Source organism: Agelaius phoeniceus, chromosome 7, assembly GCF_051311805.1.
Source record: "Agelaius phoeniceus isolate bAgePho1 chromosome 7, bAgePho1.hap1, whole genome shotgun sequence".
Classification (NCBI taxonomy): domain Eukaryota; kingdom Metazoa; phylum Chordata; class Aves; order Passeriformes; family Icteridae; genus Agelaius; species Agelaius phoeniceus.
In genome coordinates this window covers 22336608-22363187 of record NC_135271.1, presented here as the reverse complement: position 1 = coordinate 22363187, position 26580 = coordinate 22336608, and the positions used below count along the sequence as shown (strand labels likewise).

The 26580-nt window shown below is 38.6% G+C and overlaps 1 protein-coding gene across 2 annotated transcripts in view; it reads right to left on the bottom strand.

Moving 5' to 3' along the window:
* Positions 1-26580, bottom strand: part of SLC39A10 (solute carrier family 39 member 10) — a 212112-nt gene that overhangs the window by 77294 nt on the left and 108238 nt on the right. Inside the window, exon 3 of one of the 2 annotated variants that reach the window (XM_077181197.1) lies at positions 13797-13871. The exons of the other annotated variant lie outside the window; for it this stretch is intronic. The gene's annotated coding sequence lies outside the window, so the exon portion shown is untranslated. The remainder of the gene's footprint in view (positions 1-13796; positions 13872-26580) is intronic. 2 annotated transcript variants of the gene reach the window in all.

The window sequence follows — 26580 nt, the reverse complement described above, 5'->3', positions numbered from 1 at the left end:
CCATTTACAATGTCTTACTCAGAGGTTTTTGGTTTTCTTAATTTCTTTATAAACAAAAAAAATGTTCCCTTAAAAATGTAAAATACCTTTTAATTTATGAATTCATTTGAAGAGATGCCATCATTCCACTTACTACCCTTGTGTTAAATTAGTACTTTTCAATTCATAGACTTCACCAATGAGCCTCAAGGACTTTGTTCCTTCCCTGCACATAATAGGACTTCCTACCTTCCTTTTTAACCTAAGTAGAAAAGAGAAATCATTGCCAGTGTTTAGGCTCTAGGCACTTTTTGGCCTCCAGTTTTATTCTCACAGTTTTTTCTCCCCCAGTGCAGAGGCAGTGGTTATGCCTGTGGTGATGTGACGTGCTGGTGCCTGTGTGTGCAGGAACCTCTCCTTGCCAGGGAGGCTCTGCCTAGGCACCGAGCACGGGAGTGTTGATCTCACTGCGAGCTGAGGCTGAGCTCAGTACCACAGGGCAGTGTTCCTCCTCCTGCACAGCCACCTGGAACACAGGCATTCCCACCATCCATGGGTTTTATCATCATTTAACCCCAGGCTTCCTAAAGTTGGAAGAAGGGAATTCATGAGTGGGTGACAGTATTGTGTCCTCAGTTTAATTCTGGGCATAGAACCAAGTTCTGAGGTTTGAAAAGGAGCCTTCTTCCCTCAAGTTTGCTTCCACTGCTGAAGCCAGCGTAGTTTACTTCTATAGTCTTCTTGGAATTATGATATTGCCCCCAAAAAGTAATTTATATTGGTTAAAATTATAGAAGCCAATGGATTGCTTATCCATTTGACATGTTTGCATTTACACCAGTCTCTGATAGTCTGATTTACAAGATTATAGTTAATTTGGAGTTAAGAGTAGTTTATTTATTGAATCCAGTTTGGTGGATCATAATAAAGGGAAAAATACTCATCTGCATTTAGAAATACAAGTATATAACTCTTCTGCTTATGTTCCAGTGGGGATGGTGAAGAACACTCAGGACTGAAAGGATCAAATAGGAGGCTACAAATCCCAAGAATTTACTAGATTTTTATTTATAAAATCTTACAAGCTAAGAGGGGATCTGAGTGCTCCACTGACTTCCAGGGGCATGCATTGAGTGTTTAGCAGATATTCCATTCAGAGAGCACTTTCTTGTGTAAAAGGGATTCTTTTGTTCATGAGATTTTTCAGCTATTAGGTGAATCTTTATTATATGCCCTTCTCTAGTGCCTGAAACTGTTGTTGGAACTTGCATTCATTCTCATATTCAAAATGATGTAATGAGAAAACAGCTAATGTGCTTAGTTTCTTTAAGGAACTAACATGGGAAGTCTTGGAACGCAAATTTTGGTAATTAACATGTTTGCTGACAGAAGCTATTTGTGTGTTGATGGCAAGCTGCTTCTGTACTGTATTTTATGTGCAGATGAAACTGCATGTAGGTACCTTCAGAGCTGGAACATGCCTGATATGGAGCGCCTTTCCTATCTTTTGGTAAAGTGCCTGAAGGGCAGGATTGAAGAGAAATTGCTTGGGTATGGATACCGACCTTGAAGGGTAAATCTCAGCTACAAGGATAATTTATACCCTCTTTTAGGAGACTGTGTTGTGAGTCATTTCTATTGCCAGGTAATGTGATGGAGCACAATGCTGCTGCTGAAGCTGAGATATCCCTTAGGTGTCTATTGAATCCATTAGGCTCTGAAAATGCAGCTCACTGATTATTGACTTACTCTGCAACAGTTTAGTGTGTGTGTGGAGCTTTTGCGATCAAAAAGCTTTGGTGATTCCACATTAGAAAGTAATTTTCTATATGGCTTACTGGGAATTTAGGCACATAAACAGATACTCAGCAGTGATAATTAATGTAGTTTATTGAACAGCTTTCAGATTAGGGACATAATTTTCCGAGCTTTGTCAGTTTCTGTCTGAACATAGTGTTTATGTGCCTGGGAATTTGACTTTGCTCTTGTATTTTATTTTCCTTTGTTCTCCATTTGGATGATAAAAGGTAAATGCAAAGGTAGGATTGTGCTGATGCAGTGGAAACATACTTCATTGCAGTTTATAGACAGAACCTCTGCAAGAAATTATGTTTATGTGATCATCTCATCTTGCCACAGATGTTTTAGATTAAGCTGCTTCCTACACAGTCTGCACAAAGTACACGAGCAGATACTGTAATATGTTGCCTAGAAAATTGGTATGGAGTAGGAGCTGATGTGAAATTACAATGAGCAGTTTAAGTGCAGACGTGGCCATATCCAGTTGTTTGCACTTAAATGTTTATGAGCAGAGGATGAGCTGGAAACAACAAGGACCTGCTCCATAACCAGGTCTGCTGGGTGTCCTAAGTGGATATAAATATAAATAGCAACATATGGGGTAGGGATTCATTTGTACTCTAAACAGTTCTGCAACATCTTTCTTTTGATAGAAGGAAAACAACCAAGCACAGCGAGCTTATGACACTGTGCAAATCTGTCACAGGCAAGGAAAACACAGCCCCAGCCTCATCTGTTCTGAGCCTCCTCCAAGAGGAGAGGGGGAGGGTGTGCCTGGGAATTGCAGCCGTGCACATCCTGCCCAACATCCTCAGGGAAGCACAGGCCAGCAGGCCTGCAGCTCTGAGTCCGTGCTCCAGCGGAGCCACCGTGCTGTCAGGACAGTGCCCCAGTGCCCTGAGTGCCTCCTGAGCTGGCACCCAGCTGGGCAGCAGCACTGCCACTGTCCCTGACCTGACCTCTAGGAACAGCCCGTCACCTCACATCTGGGAGTTTTGTCCTGAATTTGGCCTTCAATAATTGTTTGGCTTTGGAAACTTGTGGTTTTTTCCCCTATAAATTTGCTCTCTCCTTTTCTCCCCTGCTTTTCTTTAGTTTTGGTGTTTGTTTTCTTTTGATTTTCATGCTTTCAGGTAAAATTTGGAGTTTCAAGTTCATCTTTTTTAGTAATTGGGGATGTTTCTCTGGTTAATGAAGGTCATGGGTAAGGTTCCAGGATTAGGTATTGTTAAAAGCTGCTCTGCCAAGTTCCTCATAAATTCCCAGCAGAATTCTCTACTAGTGTTTGTCATGCTAACATAATTTCAATTCAGAATTAAAGACAAATGCTATTAGGACTCAATGAAGCAAATGCAGGAAAGGATCATTTAACATAACACTGATAAAACTGGCCATAGATTAGAGGAAATTTCTTGTCTATGCAAGTGTTGTAAGTTTCTGCATTTATGACATTTTCTTTTAAATCTGAAGGTTTGATGCATTCATTTTATGGGTAAACAGATTTTTCTTTTTTTTTTTCTTTTTTCTTTTTTTTTAATAAATGCTCTTTCATGTATAAATTTTGCAGCCTGATTATGAACTAACAATATTTTTATATATAATTCATAATAACAGAGAGAGAATTTTGAAGAGATACTATGCCACTATAACTTCATAAAACTCTGGTAATTTCTAAAGCTTTTTGTGGGCTCAAGCTAATAATTGTGAGTTCACCTAAGATTCATAATATAGGCAGAGAGTCTGGTAACACAGAATCTGCATTTCAGTGACTAATATCATCCAAACTCTTCAGTGACTACTCTCATCCAAAAAAGGTCTGTTCTTTGAAGTCAGCAGATACTGGGTCAGACTTTAAAGGGAATTCATGCATAATTATATTATAAAAAGGTGAAGTTCCTTTTAATTTTTATATAAATACCTCAGTGACCAACATCATGGATTCCTTTTATATTTTTTGGTGTTTTTTGGAGTGGGGTGGGGCAGGGGGAGTAATAAAAGATAAAAGTATAGCTAGTGGGGGAAAAGGATTTCCATAATAGGAAACATTTCAAAGTTTCTATCTCCCTTTTAAATATGAACCGGTGTGAAAAAAAATTCGGATTTTCAGTATCTGAAATGCAATTTGGAAAATGCTCTCAAGCTTGAAATAGCTCATTTAAGAAACTTTAATGCCTTTTTTTTATTTTGACTCTGCTTTAATATGAAGTATATTTCAACTTTTTATTTTACTCTATTAAATCCTAGGAATTGGTCTGTATCAAAAGAGATATAAGCATGCTTTTGAAGAAGTGCTTAATCGTTTTTCATATGACAGATCTGGCTTTCTCAGTAGCAGCTTGTGCTATCACATTCTGGTTAAGCTGACACAGAGAAACATAAAGACACGTCTCATAAGAGCAAGAAGTTCTCCTGGTGCTCCTGAAATATCTCATCCTGGCTACAGTTTTTAGAGGAGCCCTACAACAACTGACACTGCTTCTTCACCTCATCAGACAGGACTCCTCATCTCCCATGAAGCAGCCTGTAAAAGCCTGTGAGTATCATGGGCCAGGATGCAGATGCTGCTCTTTCATGGAAAGATTTATGCTGGCAGAACTCACTTGGATACCTTTGAAGAAAAGCAGCTGGAAAAACAAGGCGTCTAGGTGAATTCTTGAATTTCTTCCAGAGACAAAGTGACCCAGACTGATAATCCATGCATTCCTACAGTGGCAGGAAAATGCATAGCTCTGTCCCAGCAGTAATTGCCTCTCCCAGCTTTACATAGTTGTTCTTTCTATTCAGACTCATAGATGATACTGTTAAACAGGCACAAGACTTTGATCTTTCCCAGAGTCTAAAGGTTTCAAACTGTAAATCCTAAGAATGCTGCAAAAGTCATTAAATGCGATACTGAAGAGGTTCTTCAAATAAAAAGATTTTGAGGTTCTACTGTAATGAATTCTCAAGCTGTTATCACTTGCACATAATCCTTTTTAATTGTGCTTCCAATTTCTTGTGAAAATTCAAATTCAGAACAGGTATTTTTGGCCTCACCCAGCTTTAACCGTTCCCTTAGTAATATTAATATCTATGCAAAGTATTAATTACTAAATTGAACTTGCAAACATTTAAAAAATGGTTTCCTTCTCTCTTTGAAAGCATTTCATTCACAGCACAATTTCATTCATCAAAAGCATTGAAGCATCTCAGGATACCTGCATATTTATTTTTTCCCTTGACTCCCAGCTGAGACACTAAATCTTATGCTTTCTTTTCAGACTTTTTGCTGCTCCATGGAGCAGTCAGGCTGAGAATCCTCTGCAGTCCTCTGGGGTTAAGGAAGATGGCGTGAAAAAGAAGCCACAGAAGGAACACCTGTGCAACTAGCAGGAGGAAATATTGTTTTGGGAACAGAAGAATTAATTGCTGGATGTTGTGGCTGTGTGGAAAATTAGGTCACCCTAATTTTTCATACTATTTTAAGAGCAGGTAACTAATCACGAAGCAGTAGTGTAATAAGGTCAGAGAGTTTTTATGGGGCTGTTAGACAAGTCACACATACCTGTACAAGTGGAAGTGCTCCCAGGATGTGTGAGCTCAGCAAGGAGCAGCTCGGCAAGGGTTTTGCTCGATATCTTACCATATCAACACTTCATTTTGTGCACTTTCTGATTAATCATAAAATCTCATCCAGCTCACTTCCAAAGCCAACTGGATCGGGTAGTCCTCTGTTCCTTAGACATGCAGCCCCTCCCTGTCCCTCTCCAACAGAAATTCTCCAGGAAATGTCTGATGTAAACCATGCCAAGGTGCCACCAGGCTGAATTTCTTGCTACAATTTTAGTATTTCTCTGGATTTGACTTGTTCCTTATAATGACAATTATTTTGGTTATACAGAATGTCTGCCCTACCTTTTCTCCTTGACATGTAGACGTTTGAACACTACTGTATCTTACTTTCTCTTTTTTTTAATGCAGTTTTGACAGCCAATCAATTTTTTACCTCCCTTTGAAGAAGCTACTCAAAAGGGCAGGAACACATGAGCTAACTTCAGGGATGGTAAAGGAGAGGTATTTTTAGAGTAAGAAGAACACAAAAAGGAACTGATTTATTTATTGTAAAAAGCTGTGGAGGTCCTTAACTTTGAGGCAGGCTGATGGCATGTCTGCCACACTCATGACAGACACTTCAAAGTGCAGAGACATTCTACTGCACTTCAAGGAATTTCCCACTCTGAAAATAATGCTGCAGAAGACACACTCAAGTAGAAGGCAGCGCAGCATTGCAGAAAATCCAGGTGGGATGTTTAACAAACCTAGTTTTATGAAGTAGGGGAATTCCATTAGGAGTGTGGACTATTTGCTTTAACACAATCATTCATTGGGATAAGAGAAGTAGAACTTGCTCTGTAGGTTTGTAATTGCTGAAATTAAGTGTGGCTCATCACTCTCTGCAGTACTATACCAATTTACCGTGCTCTTTTATCTCAATTACTTTCTGTGTGTGTCTTATATTTCTCTATTAAACTTCAGTAATTGTAACACTGTGGTAATAACATTGACATACTCAGTACTATATGATGGGCTATTTTACATTGCTCTGACTGCTTTATTTACATTATAATTATTAGTGTCTATATAAATGTGATTCATTGAACTAATAAAGTTTTCAGACAACTGCCATAGCTCATTGATTTCTTCTGTGCAGAAATGTACCTTGCACTCTTAGTTGGATTTCCCTTCTCTTTCAAGGCTGGCATTGGACAATAAAGACCTTCCACTTTAGCCCCATAGAAATGATATTTAATATCTCATTTTATCTTGATTTCGTTAGACTGACAAAGCAAATGGGAAGTACCAAAGTCATATTTTCCCAACTGATCTGTTCTTTTGCTCAGTACTGCCAAAAGCACCCTTCTCACTCATCCTGATCATCACCAAATGTTGATTTTTTTGAGACTAAGAAGTTAGCACTCTGAAATCTTAGTGTGGTTCATTAGCCATGCAATTCTCCCCCAGAGGAATTTGGGCAATGCCTTTTGAAATGGCACAGTTGCTTCAGCCTTTCTCTATCTGGAGAGCTGAATGAGTTCATGCCTCATGTGCTGTGTACCCTGTGTGTCCTGCAGGCACCAAGTCTGCAGCCACTCCTACCACAATTTAAAAGTCAGTTAAAATGTGGCAAATGAAGATAAAACATAATCCAGATTATAACCTCATGCTTTTCAGGTCTTCTTCATTTACTGGAGTTTTAGCAAATCCTTCGAACTCCATCTAGCACACCACCAGCCTATAACTTTAAAACTACACATAGCAGATTTTGTGATAATAAGAAGATTGAGATAAATAACAACTATCAAAGAGATAGGTAAATATGGACTGTAAAAAGTTAAATCTATTTATGGTTCTCCTCCTGTGCCCTGGTCTAAGACAACTCAGTTGTCAGCCATTTCATAGGAGACTGAGATTTCTCCCTGGTGGAATGCAGTTGTTTCCAGTTGCTTTTCTTTCCAAACAACTGTGATTAGAGGGATTTCACTCCATCTCTCTTGTTTCTCTGAGCATTTGTTGACAGTAAACTGTGTACAGCACTGTGGGTTGGGATAATAATATGTTATATTGTGTGTTGGCCCTTTGTCCTTGGCATACATTGATTTCTTTTCCCTGAAGTGACCTTCATATCCTGGCTGTGTTGAGCACAGAGGGTATTTATTTCAGACTCCTTCCCTGCAAGCTTAGCTAAGTCCTGCTGATTCTACCAGAAATTAGAAAACCACTGTGTCAGGAGATCCCAAATTGCCATGTCTGTGGGTCAGAGATCCCAGTGCTGTGTTAGAACCCACTTTTGAAGCTTTTAGTTTTCCAGTGTCTGACTTACATTTCAGATATTTATTCCAGCTGCTGGAAACACTCATAGCCTGTGACACCACCTGCTGGGTAACACCTCTGTGAAATGTTTATCTCACTGTAATCACTAGTGTTTGCAAGGGATAAAGGACAACGTAATTTAAATGAGGAACAGAATTTAGAACCATCAAAGGTCTGTGTTAAGTTTTTGCTCTTTTGAGGGTTTGATACTTTGTCATTAGTGGCACATATTCCCTGCTCTGTTTATTGGTGTAATACCCATGCAATTACACTCCCTATAGCTTCTTCTAACTAACTGTGTGGGGAAAACCTGCAAAAAGGATCTTTACACAGACAGTGACTGGTAAACTTTACTGTAGCAGAGATTATGCCCTGCTATAGTAATATCGAGATGCAAAGCCTTGTTATTAATGCAGACAGTTCTGAATGGAGGAGCAAACAGTAAGAAAAATGGCTTTCAATGTAATTATTTTGGAGACCAGGGAATAACTGTGGTATACAAAGGTGATTTATCTCTGTTTCTTTTCTGTCCACAGCACATTAATGCAGTACTTTTGGTATCTTCTCAGTGGAAAGAAAAATGGACAAAATAAGAAATTACTCAGCAGCCATAGGGAACTGGTGTCTAGGTCTGGAACTCTGATTATACTCTAGGCTTAAATGATTTGCATTTTTACTGAAAAGTACGTTGTGGATAAAAGGTTCAAGTCTAAATCCAAAGTAATACAGACCCTCTTTTTCAGGCTTTGATCTAAGAATCTGTGTTTGTGGCTGTGTAAGGACTGCATAGTCATTCCCAGACTACATTGGAAAGGAATGGGAAACAATACAGATCCTGAAATGTTAGCTTCTAGATAGGAAAATGCCACAGATCAAGAGGATCAAAGAGGAGAAGCATGATTTGACCCCTTTTTGTAGTGCCCCAAAGGGATAGGAGGTATAACTGTATTGATATTATGAACAGAAGACTCTCAAAAGATCTGGAGTGTTTGAAAGGCCAGTACCAGGGAGCTGGTAAAATCCACCACAGGATATTAATCAGATTTCCAATGCTCCTTGCTACCATCTGGCCAGAAAAGAGGCAAGATTCTAATGGAAATGATATCTATTCCTGCGTCTGCTGGTCCTTGAAAAAGAAGCTGTCGATTACTCAGTAATTCAACTCAAAGTTGCTTCTATTTCTCCCAGGTGATTCAAACATGGTGGAATAAATCTGCCCCTCTTGCAACCAAAGAGATTTGTTGTGCACTATAAACTGTCATGAAGCTCTCCAGAAGAGAATTAATAAAGAAAATCTGTAGAAAAGCTAGTGCTCCCCAAGGATTTATTCTCTCCACATTTAAATATCCTCTTTTCATAGTGCTATGTAGTGCAATATGCAGCCCACCCATGAGTAAATATCAGGCTGTTGCACTAAGACCTGTCAGTTCTGGGGTCCCAGAAACTGCTGCTCTCAAGGCTTCTCCATTACTGTCCATCCTGAGCTACAAATCAAGAAAGGTGGACATCCCACTCCTTCACAAGCTCAGATAAGGAAATCAATTTTACTTCATGAAAGACAAACCTAGTGGTCTGGAAGATTAATGAATAATTCCAATCACTTTATGGCAAAAGAGTCTCAGTGATTGATCCCAAACCAGACAAAAGCCTTGTCCTGCATCACAAAGCTGGGATTCCATACAAAGGGAAAGGGAGAAGAATACATAATTTGTGGATGTCACTAAGGTGCTACACATCCAATATAAGTAGCAATTTATGCAGGAAAGTCCCAGAAATAGAAACAACCAGTCTCTGGTGAACTGGAGGATAAAAGCTGGAATGCTTATCCAGTGCAAGGATCTTACTTGCTTCGCTTCCTTAGTCTTTCACAAGCACTAAACCAAGCCCTAAACAAGCATTTACCACATTTAAGCAAGATACTTAAGTAGATTCGCTGATTATATATGACAATTATTTTTATCTAGGCTATTTTTCTGTGAAGATAAACTGCAATTACCTGCAAAATTTAAAATACATTGACAATGTAATTATATTGCAGATATTTTTGCAGTGTTGATATTGTCCTTCTGAACAAAGTGATCTTTCAGGACTCTTCATTTGAATGTCTATTTTAAATAAAATAATTAAAGAAATGGATGCAAACCAATAATTTAAATAAAAAAATTACAGCAATGTCATTAGGTTGTCACCTTCATGTTTAAAAATATGCATTAAAGCCAAAACATCAGAGTAATGCAATTAAGATATGGCTTGCAAATGGAGCATCTATAAGTCATATTTCAGAAAAAAAACCCTGAAGAAGAGCCTTTAATTTGCACTAGAAGCAAACCTTAGCTGTTGTTTACCTGTGCTAATTTGGTTTGTTAGTATTTACTTAAGTGTGAAGTGTTCAGATCCAAATCCTAACTTCCCCACAATTGAGAGTATTGCTTTGTTCTTGAGCTTTTCATGTATTTGCCACATCAGTCAGTTCTTCTTTGAAGTTTCCTCCTGGTAAAATCATCCTGTGAAGACAGTTTTGCCCTCTATCACCCTGTGAATCTCACAGGCAAAATTTTTGGCATCATCTTGAAATGCCAGCAAATATTTAAGGCATGGAAGAAAATCTCATGTTAAAAAATGCTATGGTTTATTATAGGATGTATCATACCTCTAAGTCATAACTGGTAACAAACTTTTGGTTTTGTTCCTGTGAAAAACAGGTTGATTCTGTTAATTCTGTGTATTACTTTATCATGGGTCTGTTGAATTGTAAGTGCTAAAAAGCTGTGTAGACAATTTCCTGCACCCACATTGGTGCTATGATGTTTCCTCACTTTCCCTGTTTTTCCTTTCAGCGGGGAAGAGCATACTGTGAGTTATGGGACAGGTGCAAGAGAGCATGTGTCCAAAGGCTTTGGCTTAGAGCACAAGTGGCCACATGGATCCGATCAGATTTAGGTGGGTTAAAGACCATTCATCACTTAGAGCCTTGCTCTGATGCTGCTGCAGCTCGAATAGGTGGGAGGATGGCCAGGGAAGAGAGGAGAATAAAGGCACTGTGGCTGATGTGAGTCAAGTACACCTCAGGTTAAACAAAACTCTGGGAGGACACCTTGGCCACGTTTTGCCTGGAGCATACCAGGCAGCTGAGGGACCAGATAGAATCTAAAAAGCCACACCAGGCTTCCCAGAGGTGTCCAGTGTGCTTGGGGTTCCATTCACCACACACTGCATTTAGCTTTGATGGCTTTAAATAACAACCTGTTTGAAATCTCAGTGGGCTGTAGGGTTTCAAAACCAAAATGCCAGAGGAAAGAGAAACTGGGAAGGTTACCCTTCTACTCCTGTGCTTGTTGCTGTGTCTGAGCAATTTTAGGTCTCAGCTCTAAAACCTCACTGATGCTTACTTGTTGAAGGATTGCTTGATAGATATAATCATTGATGCATATCAAGAAACATTTTCATTAATTGGATGAGAAAACACCATTATACATTTCAATATTTTAGAAACTGGGCTTTCCATGTGGAATGCCTAGCTATGTATGAAACATTACGAGGATAAGGATTGACTTGGAAGCTGAACCAGTATGTGTGAGAAGTGAATTGATGATGGGCTTCTAGTGTGTTGCCTCACATGAAACATCTGGGGTTTGCAATCCTCCTGCTAGGCATAGTTATTATCCCTAGCAGCTCTTTGTCAGGATATTTTATGGTAATGCATGCCAAGAAAGCTGACTTAGCAGCTGTATTATGTATACTATGTATAGTTGTGGTATATAATAGTGACAGAGACTCTAGATTTTTGAAGAAGTTAAAAACAACAGAAACCAAAAAAGATTATTTTTAAAAGGCTGACAAATAGCAATTACATACACATTCTTCTAACTTTGCCTTTGCTAAGGAACTTGGATTTTACAGGCAGGAAGATCTGACCTCATTTTAGAACAAAGAGAACATATTTTAGCAGATGTTAAGTTAACTTGATTGTCAGCTAATAACATGGAAGTTGTTGTAATCCTAGTTATATACAGCACATCATGTTGAATATAAAGTACCTAAGCATTTTTCAGTATTGATTTCAATACCATGGTAATTAAGAACAGGTGCATATAAATTAGATGTGAGGCACTCTAATTGTTGCTAATGAAATCCTTTACAATAACTTTACATAATGAAATGCATAATTAAATATTAATGACCAAGATCATTAGTGGCAATTTTATTCCACTTACACATGATTTTGGCCTTGGGTGAAGCCTAATGTTTTAGTAAAACTGTCATTCATGCTGCTGCTCCTCTGTTTGCTTTACAACTACATGATGTTCTAGCCTTGAAAACCTTCTGGATATTGACTTATTTTATGGATTTAAAGGAACACTGCTTCAGAGTGACAACATAGGTGGCAAACCTAATGAATTAGGTATTATGATGAACCAGGAAATTTTGTGGCCAAGTATCTTAGAGAGCATTCAGCAGGAAATCCAGCCAGCCAGGTAAGTCTGCATGTTTTAAAATACACTTTGATTTCCTCTAGTGGCTTGAGGTAACACCTGATACTTCTCAGTTTTCTTTTCAAGTGACTGCTGTCACTGCATTCAGCATTGCACACCCTTTTCCCTTTGGTGCCAGCCCCTGAGGAAGACATTGATGAAACAGCTGTTTTTCCACAGCTGCAGTCTTATCTTTCAAGCTGAAGCCTAGCCCAACCTTGGGTTTTTATTGCTTCAATACAGGATGATTTGGGAATAAACTGCACAAGACTTTGCCAGGATGCTGCACTAGATCTGGCACAGAAGTTCCTAGAATTTGGCCAAACAGCAAAGAGACTCTCAACCTATTTGTGTGTGATAATTCCTGCCCAGCTGAAGAAGAGAGATAGCTCATGTTTCACTTGAGCATCCTCAGCACTTACATTTAAGTAGCTGAGGAAGTTGGGGTCACAGTAACATTTCTACTTGATTACTGATTCAAAATCTTTGCTCCAAGAAATGCCAACTGCACAGTGAAAAACAGGCAATATTCCTAGAACTCTGTTTGTCCAAGCTTTGTAATAGGGCCTTTGCCTTTGATGGCTGAAATTTCAAGGAGTTATTTACAATGTGCTTACTACCTGTAAAAATTCAGTAATGTCTTTAAAAAAGGTCCCATTTTATACCCTTTGCTTGTTCTACAATTGTTTACAATATTAAAAGGTTGAGTTTAAATTATTAAAGCTTATTTCTTCTACAATCAGTATAACAATTAGAAATGGAAGAATTTCCAAAGGCTTGGGTATAAACAATCTAAAGCTCAGTAGCTGTGGAATGGGTAGAATGGGACAGGGCATTCACCAAATTTCCAGTGTTTTTTCCTATAATGTGATTAGAATATGTTTGTTCTTACCAGATTCTTGCTTAACTATTTGTGCTAATGCTTAAAAAAGAAGTTGAACTAAACAGTGTTTTTCACATACTCCTCTTGAAATGTTACATAAACCATCTTCTCTGTTTATCAATAAACCAGTCAGAATATATTGATTTTTTCCCCCTAGTGCTCTTGCACAATCTCCATTTATTGCATGAAATGAAACACACTTTGTTTTCATTGTATTGTATTTCTACTATGGCTTTTCCCCCCTGTTTTCTCTTTCCATACAATACTTCCTATTAGCCCCGAGATGCATAGTTTGCAAAACCACAGCCAGAAATGCATAAATTTATAAGATGAAGCAACTGGGAAAATAAAATGGCAGGTGAAATTGAATATAAATTAATTAAATAAATGATGCGCAGCAATCATGCCTGGAATGATGAGTTTCAAGCTGAACATTATGACTCAGAAATCTTGGTGTTGTGACAGTTGTGTGAAAAAGACAACTTTGTGCTCAGTGACAGTCAGAAAGGCAAATGGAATGAAGCACCCTTCTAGGGACTGCATTTCAAAATAGAGAACTCTAAAAGTGGGAAGCAGTTGTATATATACATAAACTCTGCCTGTTCCTACATTCTTCCCTTGGCATCACAGATGGAAGAGAAATCACCTTTGGGGTGATCCAGTACAGGTGTGCTGCATTCCTGCTTTAAGCAAGACATTGAGAGACGATATTTGTGTGTGGGTAATATAAAGACCAGCAATAGAACTGTGATGGAAATTCTTGCTTAGTTACCAATAAATTGGGGTTTGGAATGTCTGTACCCAATGCTTACCTGACTCTTGCTCTGGCTTTAGCTTGGCTGAGCTCTGTGTGTGACCAGGATCAATATATTCCCTGCTGTCCTTTCCTAGGAAAGAATTTGAGAATTGTCAGAGAGCTTCCACTCCTTAAAAGAGCTAACCTGTATGAGACTACAGCACAAAGAACACAAATTGCAGTTTGGATCTCTGGCTTGCTGCAGACCAGGCAACCCTTCAGTGTTATTTTTATAATGCTAATGTAGTTCCATGCAGTCCCATGTATTTCTATTCTCCTCCTGTGTTTGTTTGGCAAAGAGAATGGCTTGTTCATAACTAAAAACATTATATGCAAGAAAAGTCTACTAAGTGCAAAAGTAGGGGCAATCCCTTCAGGGAGTTCCTAAGGAAAAGACTATGGCAAACTGGGAAAAGATATCACACCAATTGGTGCTGTATTCCTACTTGGTTTCAATGTTCTTGCCTGGACATCTGCCTTTAGCTATTATCAGAGACTTTTGGTCCATTGTCAGAGTGTTCAATCTCATGAGTCTGATCTCAGAATCTGTGTTTGCATAGTAACAGTGGCAAGCTACACTTTCACAGTCTTTTAAGAACCCAAATATCATAAGACACTATTTTCAGATAAAAGTATTGACATATAATAATAATTTAGATAATAACTATAAAGGCCTCAATTCTATTTCAGCATCTTAATTAACTGAATATTATTCTCCAGAAGAAAGAGATTGGGAATCAGATCACCCTTGGTGCATGCAAATCACCCTCATTTCAGTGGGCGGTTTGAGCAGACAAAGAGTCCAGGAGCTGCCTCGGCAAACTGCTGGAGAGAGCCCATCTGGGAGGGAGTGGCCAGCTCCTTCTGCAGGAGAGGATCCTCACCCCGTGCCCAGCAGCTGGTGCCAGCACAGGCTGCAGTCAGTGCCAGCTTCAGGGATGGCTCAGCTTAGGCAGCCCCCCCTCACTGGGAAGATGAGAGCCTGGAATTGGATTGTGGATTCTGCAGGCATCTGGGGCAGGGAATAGGGGCAGAGTTGATGGCAGGGAACTGGCAGCTGTGGCTGCTGAGCCAGTGGCTGGATACAGCTGGAGCTGTCTCAAGGCAAATGGCTTCATTCCTGCTCTAATGGATTGCAATAATCAAGCCTAGAAGTCGTGTGTGTGCATTGCTGTTACCAAATTAGAGTTTGATAAGAAAGGACAGTTTTCTGGTGCTGCAGGGAGAGGGTGACATTTTAGCAGCCACCACGAAGCATTTTAAGATGTAGCAAAAACCTCCAGGGAGGTTCACATATTTCTTATGTGAACAGAGGCCACTGTCTCTGGTATAGTGACTTAACTGTATTTATGTTAATTTTCTACCACCAGCTTTCTTTTTCTTTTCACATTCAGTCACAGTTTTCAATGGGGTTCTAATAAATTTCAATTTGCGAGTAAATTTTACAATGATACTCTTTCCTTGTGCTTTGTTGCCCTTGCACTGCTGCCATTTACAGAGCACCATTTCCAACAATAGCTTTGTGCAAGTGAATTAGAGAGAGGAAAAGAACTGAACCTCTCTGAACCTCCTGTGTGAAGGGCTGGGGGCAACAGCTGGATTTCCCAGTGATTTCTGCTCAAAGATGAAAGATTTCAGCTATTTGTTTTTTCCTCTGGCTTACAAAAGGCTGTGGTTCATTTGCTGGTGAATAGTGTTGGATACAAGAGACATCAAAATAAAAATGATGCAGTACTTTGTTCTCACTGAAAAACTGAGTTTAAAATGATGTTGACTTTCTATGTGTCTTGAAAGTCTGTATACATAGAAAACAAATTTAAAGGAATATTACTTCAATATGCTTGTGTAAAGCAGCAAGAGATGCTGCAGCAGGGTGCCTTCTCTCATATAAAATCCTCAAAATTTAATTTTATTTTGGAAAGAAGGTCATTCCAGAAGAATTTTCACCAGTAATCCCACTTCAGACCTTCTTGTGCCTTTAGGAGATATAGATTAAAGTTTTATCCAAAAGGAAATTAAAATAAAAAGCCCAGCAATTTTGCCTCTGAGAAGAAAAGCAGTGACATGCTTTAAACAAAAATTTATATACCACAGGCAATTTACTGGGGAAAAATGCATTTTAAACTTGAGGAGGAAAAAGCACCTTCAACAATGTCATATGTATCAGAGTGCGTGTAGATCTCCAAAGTCAAATCTGCCTAATCTCATAATAAAAGAAGGTTTTAGTCTTATCAGCAAATGGAAAGATGACATTAATACAGACAATAAAGACAGAATATTCTGATCATGCCTTAGCCACCACAAAGCTATTAGCTCTGATAATGGAATTTTTAATGTTGATCATTACATAATAAAAACATATCTAGATCTGCAGCTTGCTGGTGTTCTGTAACACAAAAAATGTTGTACAAACTATTGGTTTATGCAAATTTTCTGTATCTTTGAAGGTCATATTTGTCTCTGATTCTCCCAAGTTACTGATATTCAATACTCCTAAATGATCACACTGGAGTGGTATTGGATGCCTGCATAGTTCAGTGACATGAAGTAAAAACAAGGAATACCCCAGGTAACAAACTTTTACATTTTTGTGCTTTTGTATGTGCCTGCATTCTGTTTTCAGCTGTATGAAGACAATCCCCTTTAGCTGTCTAAACCAAATTGATGCTAATTATGAGTTGAGGCATTGCTGGAGAAAAATGAACCAAAATATTTTGCTGCTGTCTGACTCATTAAAGCAGCACTTCATGTACTGATTTTGAAAAAATATTTCAGATACACTGACCTTTATTTAATAAATAATATACTTCAATGGCAAGAGCACTATATCTATTACTATTATTATTATTTACTGTCATAAGAATAAGTAGATTTGGAAAAATCAGTGTCTGGAGCAATTACATTTTGAAATTTCTGGTATCTTTGATTTGTAAGTTTTCATTGCTTGGGAAAGCAGCTTGGAATTAAAAGGGAAAGCAGGTGCTTTGTGATGAACATATTGCTGTGATTACCATTCATGGCCAGCCAGATAAACTGCCATTGGCACTCAGAAATACACACACACTCTATGAGAAAATACTAGTTCTTTTTAATGTGTTGTTTCTAATAGTTTCTTAAGAAAATAAAATGTTTCTAAAACTCTTCAGAAACTGAGATTTCTCATTTTAGACTAGAAGTGTCCTGAAAAGCAGATTATTATTATTCTGGAAAATGTTAAGAGTCACACTTGCAAAAAATTTGCCATCACACTTGAAAAAAATCAGGAGATTGTATGAAGGTTTTGTGTGAGCTATACTGTATTTCTGGAAGTGCTTTTTGAACTCAATTCTGAAACATCGTGAAACTAATTTTAGAGAAGATAAAGCACTGGTGAAAACACGTTTATTCTATGGCATTATGGTGCTGTTCAGGAAAGTAAGTATCAGAATTAATATTGTCTTTGTATTTTTGAAAAACACACAAGTAAAAAATATAAACATCTGCTGGTAGCTGATGCAGACTGAAACATGATTTTTGTTGAGCAGAGCAGAGCCTGTAGTGCAATAAGTAAATTTTCACTGACAGGAAGTTTTTGTCTTCCATAAGCACGAGGGTCAAGCTCTTACTTAGCCTCAGTGCATGGAGTGCTGAGTGCTGTACTGAAACCTTGGCTGCTGCCCTGCTCAGGCACAACCCCAGCACCAGTGACACACAGACTTTGACTTGTACAGCTCTTCTCATCCTCACCCCCAGCTTCACTGAAACATGAGGGAACCACAAAGAGCCCTTCAAGATCTGAGAACATCAGAGACTGATTTCCTGTCCATTATATATATATGTGTTTCCTAGGAAATGTAGGCCTGCTCCTGCTTTCATTGGGATTTATTTGTAAACTTCCATCTGAGGCACACAAGTGATTTAACCTGGACAGCACCAAGCTGAAATGATAATGCTGGAAAGTTAAAAGACCTTTCCACTCTGAAGAAGAGCGATGCCTTTCATAGTGACAAACACATCTGCAGGAGTGCAGCCTTGCTCAGAGAGATGGAAAAATGATCACCTCTACTTCCTCTCATTCTGTGTGTCACATCCACACCTGTCTGTCACCTTCTGAATTGGTCAAGATTTTCTTTACTGCATCCTTGGTTCTGGGCAGTGCTATTGATGATGCACTGGGGTATCTGCACCTGAAAGGTGACTTATGCAATGTCTGATCTTCATTTCTTAAAAAATTGTTTAAATATCCCCTCAATTTCTTGTAATGGCCACCTTTTGAACATGTGCCCCTGTGCTGCAGCTCTCTGCCCATCCAGAGCAGACTACACACAGCAGTCTCTGCTAGCCTGTGCTGGACTGTAGGTTGAGTTTGCCCAGTTCTCTTCACAGAACAACAAATGTTCCCTCTTACTATTCTTACTAAAAGGCAGAAACTGCCTTTTAGCTCTGCATTACTTCAACCTGAAGCAGTGACAAAATCATATTTTCTATCTCCATTTTCAGGTTCAACATTGGCTTCAAAGGGAGGAGTATTTGTTTTCCTCTGATTGGTTAACACCACTTTTCTGAATGGAATTGAGACAGAACAGCAGCTCTTGTAGACTCTGGATAAATTGCTTTAGGTAATAAATTTCCTTTAAAAAATTTTAGACTAATGCAACAACCTGATCAGTTTGTGTGGTTGGACACCACATTGACAGCATTTTTACAGACTCTCCCAGCTTTCAGGAGGCCACAGGAACTTGTCAGGAACTTGTAAATTATTTTAGAGACAGAAGGTATTTTAGACAAACAATGAAGATAAAATGTGGAGCTGACAGACAAATAGCAAGATCCTGCCAGATATTATGTCTGTTTGCATGGCTAACTGTTTGAGAAGTAGAAAAATGAGGCTGTCAGTTTTGTTACTGACAACTGCATAATTCACCTCCTAAGTAAACTCAATTTAAGGCGTAGCTATGAATGGGGAAAGGCCTAAAGCTAGATTATAGTCTATAAAAGGATTAGAGCCTGATAATTGTATAATGGAGAGTAAGCAGCTACTTCTGTTATCAGGAGTAGCAAGAGGTGCTTAGTAAAGCAGTTATTCAATGTTAATCATGGAGAACCTTTGTGACAGAGCATTGCTTTCCATGATTTATCCAACCAGAGCACAAATGTTGTTAAATAATTGTAATGAGTTTAAGAAATATAGGCAGCTTGTCACTGTTTAATTTAAGTCCAAGCTCTGCTGTATAGCTGGAATAATCTTCTCTGCTTTTCATAGCCTGCTTTAAAAGAGAAACCTACTATTTCTTTTCATAGCTTTCTGGCAGGATTCCACAGTGCTTTACAACAATAGAATGTCAAGGAGCTGTATTTCCAACCCTGAGCTGCATTTCCAATCCCGAGCTGCATTTCCAATCCCGAGCTGCATTTCCAATCCCGAGCTGCATCTCCAATAAGGCCGTGTACTCTGTGCCGTGCTGAAATTCAGAACTAACCCAAGAACCTTTCCAGGATAACTGCTTGTTTGACCTTCAGCAAAGGGTTGGGGCAGCCTGGCTCTGTTTTCTGTGAGTGTGTCTTGCCCTGGTGCTGATGGGCAGGCACCTGCAGTGCCACATCCTCTCTAAATAAACGATGTAACCCTGCCTCAGTGTGCCATATCCAGCGGTACAAGAAGCCAAGAGACAAAGAGCAAAGGGAACGTGGAGGGGGAGCAGAAGTGCTCTGGTCTCAAGGTCCTGCAGGACCCCAGAACTGGTGATGAACCTGGGTGAGATCTGAACTAGGACAGGGACAGAGAAGCCAGGCTGGAAATGGGGACGGAGCAGAGGAGTTTGCAGCTGCTGTGACATTGCAGCTGCACTGCCTCAGGATGAACTGGTAACTTGCACTGAGCATTGCAACTCTTCCTGTCTGCATGGTCAGAGAGAGCTGGAAACAGATTCCTTCTTACAGGACACAAAATCCAGATTATTCTGGCAGGCTAGAAGATACAGATATTTCTCATTTTAGCTGCAAAGAACTAAGGAGAGATTTTTGAAAAGCAAATCTAACCAAATCCCAGTTGATTTGGATTTACTGCACAAGGATTTACATAATTTTTGATGAAAAATTAAGTTTGAAATTAATGATTTATAACTCAAAAAATGGAATAGAGATTGATTATTTCAATACAATTGCTCAGAGAAGCAATTTGACCACAGGACAGAATTTCAAACTTAGACTTTTTAATTCAAATTTAAAGAAAGGCTCTCAAAATCAACAGCACTGGGTACTATATGTGATTAATATTGACACAAAAATAGCATGCATTTTTTTTTTGCAGATTTGAGATTGATCCACTAAGGATAGAAGATACTGTAAATAGGAATGTGAAATTTAGATCTGAGTCTAAACTAAGATTAGATGTGTTTAGACCTGAGTTTTGATGTGCTCTTTACAGAAATAATACTCAGTTGGGAAGATATAATTTGAATGTACCAGATTGGGATGAAATTTTTTATCACTTGAGTTTTTTCATGGCATAAATATTTCAGGACTAAAGGACCTGAGTATGTCTATATGAAACACACTTCCCAAAATATTTGCAAATTGCATCAGTTCACTAATTTAAAAAGAATTTTGTTGTCTTGAGTTCTGTCCATAGAATTTATCATTGGTTTACTTTGGAAATGTTAAGGATCTACTTAGGGATTAAAGCACCACATTTCAAAATATGAGTGAATCAGAAATACAAAATATTGCTTATTTTTATATTTTCTTAAGTTTTTTTATTTCTGTAACACATTCAGAAATCTAAGATACTCTTTTACTTGCTGTTCCACAAATTATGCACTAGGGATTAAAATGTCTGTCACAAAATGTGCTTAAATGACTGAATCCTATTTTTGCCCTGTATTTAAATGACAGTCTTGCTAAAAAATACAGCAGTTAAAATATTCACCTCAGCATTTTGCAGTGTGTTGGTCTGAAAAATATTGATATGCTGTTTCTCTTCAATTTGAATTTAAAAAACCCCAAACAACCCAAATTCAGCCAATGCCAAAAATGCCTAATGAAAGGTACTCTTTGCAGAATGAAGATAGGACTTGTAATTCTTACAGGAAATTCAAGTAATCTTTTCTGCACTACACACAGAAGGCAGTGGAAAGGTGGGAGAAGAAACAGAACCCAGATTCTGAATGAGCTCAGAGAAAGAAGACTTGATTCCCACTTATCCCCTGCTCCCAGTTATCTCCCAGTCTGCAGTCCGAGTGCTTTGCCAGCTCCTCATTAGGCTTCCTTAAGGCCTGTTGGCAACTCCTCTGTAATTATAATGTCTATGAAAATAACTTTTGCTGTTCCTTCCAAACAAAGATCAGGGCTCCCTGTCCTACTTGTCCTCCAAACTGTGGCAGGGATGTTTTCCCACCTCTGATCTTGCCCAGCTGCCTTCCCTCAGTATCCCTGTCACAAATTAGTAACCTGGAGCCATCAGAGCCTGGGGGTTTTACAGACTGCTCAGGTACTGGGGAGCAGCCCCTCTCTGTCAGAGCCCTCATCTGACTGCTGAGCACTGCACAGAAATTGAAGCACTTTGTCTCTGCCACTCACAGTGCAAAGGGATGCACGGAGCTGGCAGTGGGAGACACTAACACTGCCTCTCCAGACACTAAGTCAGAGCAACAAAACCTTCTGCCTGCCTCCCAGATGTAACACCTTACAGAATTGCTAAAAAATCACCCTCAAAAAAATCCCTGAAAAAATCCCTCAAAACATAAAACTGTTTTAGAATGCTAGTTCTAGCCTTTTAGCTACATTGTTATGTTATGAACTGAAATAATGAGTTAGAAAATATTAACAAAATGTTCATTTTAATAACTAAGAATTCCTGGCTAAGTATTTATTTCTGAATTATAAGCAATGAATATGTATTCATTAAATATGCATACATATATTTATATATGTATAATAAATAGGGAGCAGGTTAATCAAAATCTAAGAGAATTAATGACCAATCCAGGATTAGTGACAAGTTACAGGTGTTTCACTTACAAGTCACACTTGAGAGGTGTTTTAATTGAAAGTAACATTGAGTACACAACTACCTCTACTCCTGGCCTGAAGGCTCCCTCTATCTTTCACCTTATTTAAAAAAAGATCTTAGTGCTGCTGTTTCTATGTAGATCTGGCAAAAAATGTTAATCTTCTTTTCTGCCAACACATTAAATGAAATTGTGTGCTTTCACAGCTAAAAACGGGTCTAAATGTACCAAACATGAGGAATAACAGAAGGACACAAACAGTAGTAAAAGAACCACCTTTGTGGGTCAGACAACGAATCTCACTGTGTTGAAATTCAATTCAAATGGAGGCTTCATCAATTTTTTATTGATTTTAATTCTCAAATATCTTTTTTCTATATTAAAAATTATCTAATGACAACATGATGTAATTTATCGCCTTTAAAGGAATGCATAAAAATTCTCAAGGATTCATCTGGAAAAAATGAGTTTAAGAGTGACTTTTTCAGTACCACATAATTTTTCCTTTTCATATTGTTGGAAAGTGATTATGCATAATGCTGTGCCTTGTTTTTGTATATTTGCTAAGTCTCTCCTAGAGAAGGTATTTCTCCTTGATGGATGAGAAGATTCCTGTGAGAATCTATTTTTTGACTGTCTCTTTTGGGTGCTGTATAGTGGAACCAACTTGTAAGATTCTCTAATGAATGATAAGACATGTCTGATAAGACATGTTAGAGACAACTACTGTTATAGACAATGAGAACTGACTGTAGCTGAGGGAGACAGGATTCTGGTGGAAGGTAAAAAGCCAGCACACAACACCTTGCCTTAATGGAATATATAAAATATTGTCATGCATTGACATTCACCAGGGAGTAGCTAACTCTTACAAAATTCACACCATAGGAAGCTCTGTGCTATTCTGCTCTTACAACCCACCACAAAACATGTTCAGGCAATGTAGAAGGCACAGAGAAAAACCTGCAGGTGCACACAACAGACCTGTGTTCCCTTGCTGTTCTTCTCTGAAATACAGAGTGCATGGTTGTTCTGAGCAAGATATTTAACAAACTGAGAACTGACCATAGGGGAATTAATATGGAAGAAGAGTACTGCTTTTAGAAGACACTTAAAAATATTCATAAGGCTGTTGAAGAACCCCAAGCAAAACTTTCATGAGGATGAAATGTTCGTTGGAAAAAGAACCTGTACTCTGGAGCCAGCAGCTAAAGCAAATAATGTACAGCTGCTCCCAATACAGACCACACTGTATATACTTTGTTTCAAAATAATCTGTCTATTTTTGATATTTCCTAAAGGACTTTTTGTCTGTATGGGGGTGTGCCTGACTGAAATGAGCAAGCAATTTTGTGGATTGTCTCCTGTGTGGAAGACAAGTATAAGGCTGGAATAAGAGATTAATAGAAAAGTCTCCAGCAGAGACTTGCTCAGGTCACTCACTCTCAAATGTCCACCTGAAAAATACCCACTTGTAGAAAAGGAAAATAAGAAGAGAGATAACCAAGCTGGAGCTTGCTGACAAGTGCAGATTGAGCCTGTGCATGCCTCTCTTTTCAACAACAGTGATAATGAGGAGTGTCTCTTTGAGGGTAGGGAGGGGGCAGAGGGCTTTTCAAGTACTGACGTACCAGATGGAAGAAGTGGATTAAGATAGCACTGATGGGGTATTTGTGGGTAGCAAAGAGCATCAAATCTCCCTGGTCTGGATGGCAGGAGCCCATTGACAGAAGAGTCTGTGAGGAGAATTCTGGGTTGCAGCCACCTTGGAGGTTGAGAGGCATTTGGAAAAGCAGCAGCAGCAGGAGTCACAGGCATGCCGTGGAGGACATAAGAAAGGGCTGGATGCTTTTACAGAGCCTCACCTGCATCAGGTCAGCAACAGGCCCTGCTATGGCCATGAGAAAAGGTAACTGCAGCTGCACCGTGGCTGAAAGGATGCAGAGCTGCTGCAATAAATCAGAAAGTGCACAGAGAGCAGCACTGCTCAATCGATGGGGATGTTTCCTCCATTAGTTTGGGAATGTCTTTGCAAACTAACACAAAGCACAGGCAGCTCTCTCCAGCTCTTCAGGCTCTCAAGATTCTCTATCAAAAAAGGTGATGGACATTAAAAAGCTTTTCATTTCTGATTTTAGAGGTGCTCAGTCCTTGAACTTCCATGAGATTCAAATGGCATTGCAATAAAGTATTCTTAAAACTGTATTTTTGCAAGAAGAATTTAATTACCTTTCTATTGCAAAGCTAAAATTGTTTATTTTTCATTGCAGATTGACAGATTCTTTCATTCTTTGACATTAAGAATTCATCTCAATAATGTTAGTGTTTTACCCTTGAGTTATAGAAAATTATGAAACAAAAGAAAAGAAAATACCATTTTAAAGAAAACAGAAGTAATTTTTTTAATTTTCTTTCTGTTTGTTTTCTTTCAGTCTTTATGAATTCAAACTTTGAATTATACAATAAGAAATCCTAGTTCTGCAATTTCCTTGCAGGCAGGTTAATTCATCTGACATGAACACTATCAGAAGGGTAATTCTTTGTCATCAAAGCTGTGAATTCTATGTGAGCAAGCTCCTGTTCCCATTGGAGTTAATGCTGCTTGGTGCAGATGCAGGACTTTCCTCTTAGGAGAAATCTGAGGAGAATATATTGCTAATTTAGAGAAAACCTGAAAATTAGAACAATAGCTTTAAAAAGATTAACCAAGAACCCTAAGTAGAACAAGATATTTTAATTTAGATGTCAAATGAAGTCCAATTTAACTTTCATGTGTGGGGAATTATGAGTAGCTACTAGAAGAGTGTGCATTTTAGGATCTCCAGAGACTGTGATCAGAAGGATGCTGATTCTCTTTCCCATTCTGACACAGACTTTCCCAAGACTTCAGATCCAAAATGTTGTGCTGAAGGAGAGTGCTATTTGTAACAATCATGAGAGTTACAAATAAACTGTATTCACAGTTTTTCTCAACTTTTGACACGGACAAGTCAGAAGCACTGGTAATTGAGATGTTTTCACTCTTTTGCTAAATAAATTTTAAAGGATATATGTCTGAATAAGCTCTCAGTTAAATGTCAGAACACATTCCTACTTCAAAGCAGAGTTTAAAATGTGTGCAAAGGCTCCTTCTTAGCCTCTCTGCATGCCTTCTCTCTAGTAAAAGCATACAAGTGACACAGCTTTAAAACCACTGTGTGAACCAGAGTCAGCTGGACATCTCAAAAGTCCTTCAAATGGAGACTTGATCAAAATCCTCACAAAGGTAGGGATTAAAACCACTGAAGCTGAGGTATTAGAGAGAACACACGTATTTATCAGGTCACTGTGTCTGTGACAGAGTTCACTTGAATGTCTCAAACATTCCCTGTGCCTACCAAGAGCTTTGCTCTGCTCTGTGCATTGAAACATTCCTCTGGCACAAAAGAACTCCAAATATTGTGGTGGCAGAAGGCTCAGGGTTATCACACAAGTGTCACTGGTACCTTTCACACAGCTATTTTACTCTATCAAGTCAAAGTGTAAAGGACAAGGGGTCAAGGAAGAGAATCTGAAATATACAGCAGTAATTCTGAATAAAGCAGGGTTTCTCTTGCAAGATCATGATTTTTCTACAATAAGTATTGATACATTTTAGAGGAAATTACTATTGAGTGATAGTTGTGGAGGAAAAAGAGAGTGGGAACTGGCTTCATTTTTCCTTTGAAAATACTTTCATTGTACTTTTCTTGTAGCCATTTTTAGATAATTGAATAAAAATAGGTCATCACCTACTAGATTTGGTTGATTTGGTGGGCAGTAGTCCATATAACAGAATGGCCCAGGTGATTTGCCAGACCATTAAAGGGTCCAGCATTCCAACAAATGCGGGAATGACAGTCTATATGGAAATCACTGGCTGGTATTTGAAGTCATGGGCAAATGGGTGTTGGTATAGCACAGGTGATGGTGCATGGGGGAGCGAAAAATTCTATCAGAGGGCAGAAAATAGTCAAAAAGTCCTGTTTTACAAAACACCCTGGGTTGTGCCTGACATGAAACACACATCTGCAGGGTTTTCACATTTCCTTGTTCCCAGGAAGGACCACTGAGGTCTAGGAAAGGCAGATGGACAAATACAAGTGAAATCCAGGTTGGCATCAATCCCTTCAGGGTTCATGGTTAAGCTGCAGGGCAATGGGAATTTTCCATATCTTTTTAGCATTAGAAGTCTCAAACCCAATGATTCTTTTGGAAAAGGGAAAGACCAAAGATTCAGTCAGCTAATGAGAACATAAACTGCTGAGATCAAAGTGTCAGTACAAGCAATTGGTCTAAAATATGGGATCCTAATCACTGGAACTGATGGATAAGAAGAGAACCATTTCACATCTGACAAAGCAAAATGTAATTATTATGAAAGTGGTGATAGGGCAGGTAAATGACTTGCCCCCAAATTTAAAAAGTCAAACCTAGTTAATTTTATCTCAGCTAATAAAAACAGCAGTGATAAGACTGTTACAGATTGGTGAAAAATTAATGAAGTCTTTAATGAACTTTATGGCAAATTACATAAATCAGACCTAACTTAATAAAAGCCCAGAAGATTTTTAGTAGTGTTAAGATTTTTCAATTGCTGAATAATAAAGAAAATAACTCCAGCAAAATACTCTCTGTCCTACTGGAAGATTCTGCAAGACGTTAAAGTAGAGAAACCGGACCAAATTAACAATAGTTTCATCAGAGAGATCATTAAATAAGCTTAGAGTTTTATTTTGAAATGATCACTTGAAGAGCTGACCAGAGTATTTTGAAAAGCCCTCGTAGCAAACA